Genomic DNA, 5,565 nt, shown 5'->3' with positions numbered 1-5,565 from the left:
CGGGAGGTGGAGATGGTTACTGATTATTAGCTAGTCGTGAAGATTACTCGGAGGATTGAGGGCTACCGCCAGAGGGGTAGAGACCAGATGCTGCAGGACAAGAGGACCCATTTCTCCGGAGAGTTTAAACGATAAAAATACACATATTTATTTCAAAAGAGACTTGGGTCATTTAAATTTAGTTATTTTTATTTTAAGGAAGAGTAAAGAGCATAAATTAAAGCAAAATACACCAACTCTCTTTGTTAATAGTATTATTCTGAATATTTTTATCAACTCCTATCTTTAAATATTACTAGAGGTAAATATTTTTAAATCAAAGTTCAAAATTTATTCTTATTCTTGTGATATTTAACTTTTTTCATCACAAATAGATAATTAACTTACTCTTGTTTAGTGTTGTACATAATATTTAATTACCTATTTATTGTGTATAAACAAGAGTATGTCTAAGCTCGCTAACTACGGTTTTGAATTTCAATTGAAATATATAGAATAATTATGCATGAATCATCAAGAAGAAAAGTTATTTTTATGCACAAGTGTAAAGCATACTTTATGAGATTTGAGGTAATTTAGTAATTGATAGTATGTCTTAACTTTTTATTCAAATATTCCTTTTAAATAATAACATTTAGTTATCAATTACCTATATCGTCTAATAATTTCAAATTAGTATTCTATTTTACTTCAAGGAACTTTAGAGAGGACCGGAGAAGGTAATGTCATCGATATCATAGTGGACATACACGTAATGGCAGCAGATGCAACATATAAATTCAACTAGTGTATTTACCCGCCTTTCGCCCGGGCATTAAAAATTAAAATATGAGATTAAATAATTTATATCACAAAATCTGATAAAAGAAAATAGTTTATTAATAGCGAAATTGGACTGTTGTGTAGTTAACCTCTGGATAGAGTTTGGATGCCTCTTCTCCTTTTTCTCCTATTTCAAAATTAACAAGGCATCCTTCATAGCAAACGTAATAATAGTGACACATTCCAACTTGTTCTGCATATTCAAGCTCTGTTTTTTATGGAACCAAACAAAAGGGAAAATTAATACAATATTTTCATTCTTTTGGAAATGGCAATCAAATTGGGACTTATACAGAAAGATAAAAGGAACTTATACAAACAAATTACCTTTCTGGTTGCCATTTCCGAGCAAAACAACAGAATCAGTAGAAGAAAGAATGTGGCCAATTTGATAAAGACCACCGAGGAAGTAACCAGCAAAGCAGTTAGCAGAGACATAAGTGTAAGGAATGTGAGCTTCTTCTATCGCTTTTCTCACCACCATTTTATCATCAAATGTCACTCTACCTGGCTCCAATGCATTAATTTCCATTCTTGCTGGATCCGTTCCAAACTCAGAAGGCAAAAATGTCTGTACAATTTTATATTTTCAAATATTTCATATCCCAAATGAATTGTCTTGGCAATGATTTAAACTGCCGAACCTCAAATACACATCCATATTATAATTATGAATATATTATCAGTTTTGATGAATAAGTGTTATATTATGTTCGAAGTGCTATGATACTTTCGCGCCACACTCAATGTGCCTAAACTCAATGATACTTTCAATTAATTTTTCCAACTTTTTTTTGCAAGTTCTGAATAATTTCAGAAACAAATGCGACGTAACCGTGTACGTGCTAATATCATTAACTAAGAGTTTAAGCTATGTACTATAATCTTTTACACTAGAGTACAATTTAATTGTGTCGAACCAATTATATGATAAATGACGTGTTATTAAATGTAAGTCAACTTAAGTACTTAACTTGATAATGTAAAAAAAATAAACTCTTACGGTTCGTTTGGTATGAGATATAAGAAGGTATTGGTATAAAAATTTAATACAACCTTAATACTTTGTTTGGTTAGCAAACTTGGTATAAGTTATACCGGAATTAAAATTAGTACCGAGATAACTTACACCTTGTAGAGGGTGTAGTAATTAGTGCCGGAATAACTTATATTTTCTTCTTAGAAATTATACAATTGTCATTTTTAATACAACATACCAAGCAGTGGATAAAAAATAATACTATAATAATTAATCTCATCATAACTAATCTCAGCATAACTTATCCCGACATAAACCGTATTAAAACCAAACGAACCTTTACAGGAAGAAGTACGCAACGTACCCCCGGCCTGGATACCAGTGAGAAGCAAAGACTTTTTGAGACTTTCTTCATGCGATCCACGTGAGGGTTCTCTGATTTTTGAATCTAATTAAAACTTCGGACTTTTAGAAAAATTTATAACATGTTGAAGTTTGTCTTCGACACCACCAGTTATACCGTAGAGAAAGTTGCACAGCTTTTGGAAAAACAAACACATCTTACATTTTTTATTTTTTCCTTTTTTTTAGTAAGTTAGGCTCAAAATTATATATTGTATTAAAAAGTGCAATAATCTCAATCGTAATATTTTAAAAGTCGAATCGGTCATGTTTAAATTATGGATATGCTTTTAAGCATAGTTAATTGTTAATTAACGAGCTAGCTATGCATGAGTAAACACTTCATTAATTATATTATACCTTGATATTTCCAGCATCTTTGATGGCATCCACAAGCTTAAACTGAAGTAAGATATGATGGCTACGAATATGGACGCCGGAGATGGCACAGATGACAACATCGGCGAGTTTAACGGCGTCGACAAGGCTCCGATGATCATTTAAAGAAGCAGAAACAAGATGAGCTCCTTGTATCTTAAAAGAAATAAGCATTTCAACTTTCTCAATATCAACTCCTATTTCTGGACGATGCAAAATGTAGGTATCATTACCATTTGCTAAACTAGCCTTCACTAATCTCTTCCCAAGGTACCTTGTTCCTCCTACAACCAACAATTTTTTTTCCCATATCAATATATTAATTTCTTCCTCTTTTGTTAATGAATTGTTATATATGCTAGTACTTCATTGCCTATTTATAGAATGGATCTTCTTTATGTTAATTTTGTTTTATTTTCCTTCTGTTGTGGGTTTTGTCTTGGAGTACAAGGCCTTTTTAAATTTCAGATTTTACTCCTTTTTTTTTGTGACATTAAAATTATATTTTATTTTCTTGTGAAACTGAGACGCGAAGCTGCAAACGCATGCTATTGATACAAGAATGTTTTTTGTTTTTCACTCGGTGTCCGGTACTCATTTAATGAATGATTAATTTGAGCCGCATAATGCCCACTTAAACTCAAGATCTCTAATTAAGGGCGGAGAGATCCTATCCTTCCCACCATAATCATTGGGTGCTATTGATACAAGTTTAAGCTACTGATATAGCTCCTTGATTTTAACCCTTTCTTCTTTGCTTATTTGCAAGATTTTGTGAAATCGAAGTGATTAGTTAGGTTTCAATTCTGATGTTTTTATAACTTAGTTTGATGGAAAATATTAAAATGTGTAGAAAACTTAATAAAGTTGAATCAAATGTAAAAAGGGGCTCAATGATTACTTTTCAAAAAGATTAGAAGTATTTGAAAATAACATCTATACAGCCTAACTTGTAGTTATCTTCTTTATTAGTTTTAAACTCATATGAACAAATATGAAAAGGTAGCGCTTCAGGAGATAATTTTTACTTGGGAAATACTATACTTTTAGGTAAAAGCAACTTAAAAACGGATGAAGTTGAATTTGTATGTAGTTCTAAGGATATGTGATATAGATTAATACAAATCGTAAGGATAAATAGAAATATCAAATATGGATTGCAAAGAATGCAAAGTAAATAAGGTTGTAAAGAAGATGATTTTTAGGACTAAGCATGTAGAATCAATTTATGAAGCTTAAAAGAATAACTCTTCAATATAGGAGAATATGGTGCTTGAATTATAATGTAAGCCAAAAAACTGCCACCTACAGAAATGTAGCCATCCTCTTTATAGTGGAGGATCCTACTTTAGACATAATTAAAAATATATAGTGGAGAACCCATGATAAATCAGTTTTTTCCTAATTTCCGCCGAAATTCTCTCCCTTAGTGTATTTGTAACGGCTCTTGTCTGTGAGCTCGAGCTCGATCGGCCTCGGTGTTGGTCGGTATTGCTTCTGGAACTCGATATGGACTCGGGATCACGTGATAATTCAGACTCGATCCCGGTTGGCCTCTGCCCCTTAACCTCGAAATCATCTCATCATAGTTCGATTCGGACCCGAGCTCGATAATGACTTCGAACTCGGTGTTTGATCTATACCCAAAATCTGAACCTTTGTTTGTACCACCTTCGGAACCCATCTCGATATTATGAAGTATTTCTTTGATCCATTATTTTTCGACCCCGATCAATCGTACGAAGGCCGGAATCTATTTCGACCGTATACAGATAGTCCCCTCATTCCTCGGGAAGGACGTGGTGAGAAACGATATGATTTCTCAATGGCTCGATTGGATTACAAGCTAGCGTTCATATTGGGCCCGATCATGACACACGTGATAGCTGTCCCGTCGATTTAGTTTTTAAGGCATTTAACGCATGTCAGACGGTGGTCGGCCACCGCTGATATTGAACCGTCATTGTTTCACCCTATAAATAACCTTTTCGTCCGCCATTCATCACTTTTACTTCTTAAATCTTCAGAAAATTTGTCAAGTTCTTTTTAGTCTCTTCAATCTAAAAATGGTGAAGACATCAAAAACCGTCCCCCAAAAAGAAAAAGCTTCTTCTTCCTAATCTGCCGCCGACAAAACACCGGTGGATCCACAGCCTGAAGAGTGTGTTCTGGCGGCGTGTGTTGTTACCTCCGATTTCAAACTCGATAAAGGTTCACCGGTTCCTAGCCGACGTGAGCCCGTATCGAGATATATTTGTTCGATAATCGGGGGGTATATCGAGCAAATAAAAAAAGATTGTAACTGGGGGAACAAAGAAGTGATAGTGCCGTCTCCCGAAGAGGATATTACTACTCACATGAGAAAGTTTTTAAGTGTGTACACTTAGCCTTTCACATTAGGTCTCCTCGACCCCGTTATCATAGATTTTTGTCGTAAATACCTAATAACTCTAGGACAGATTCATCCTTCTTTTTGGCGGATCGTTATTTTGATCCGATATTTTGTGAGCAAAATCGAGGGGATGCCTTTCACCCTCGGTCATCTCGTTCGATTGTACCGTCCTCGCCTTTTTCGAGGAGGGTTAATAAAACTTCAACGTCGAGCTACCAAGGCTCTATTCTCAAGCATAGATGAGGATAGGGATCGAGGCTGGATGGGCAGGTTCGTTCGAGTAAGGACTTACGACCTGATTCCGACCGAAAAGATGCATTTTCCCAAGGAGTGGAACATGAAGCATAAGTGTAATTCTGTTGTTATCTCCTACTATTTTGTCCTTTCATTTTCTTTCTCACCGATATTCCCCCTTTTGTGATGCAACGGTTCCCTGGATGCCCGGTGCAATGCCCGATCTCAAGAACTGGGTACGGGATCTGGTTTTGACCTCCTCACACACCGAGTGCTCATGGCGTGACTTGTCAAAGGGACGATGGGAGGCCAAAAATCATGGTAAGCCCCTTTCTCGTATTTTTTGGTAGTTCGAACA

The 5,565-nt window shown here is 35.2% G+C and overlaps 1 pseudogene; it reads right to left on the bottom strand.

The window, feature by feature from the left end:
- Positions 1-878: 878 nt before the first annotated feature.
- LOC104085289 (bifunctional pinoresinol-lariciresinol reductase-like) lies at positions 879-4,265 on the bottom strand (annotated as a pseudogene).
- Positions 4,266-5,565: the final 1,300 nt, after the last annotated feature.

The sequence above is a fragment of the Nicotiana tomentosiformis genome, chromosome 6 (assembly GCF_000390325.3).
Source record: "Nicotiana tomentosiformis chromosome 6, ASM39032v3, whole genome shotgun sequence".
NCBI lineage: Eukaryota > Viridiplantae > Streptophyta > Magnoliopsida > Solanales > Solanaceae > Nicotiana > Nicotiana tomentosiformis.
Note: the sequence above shows the minus strand (reverse complement) of the source record. Positions and strands in the feature narration are given on the sequence as shown.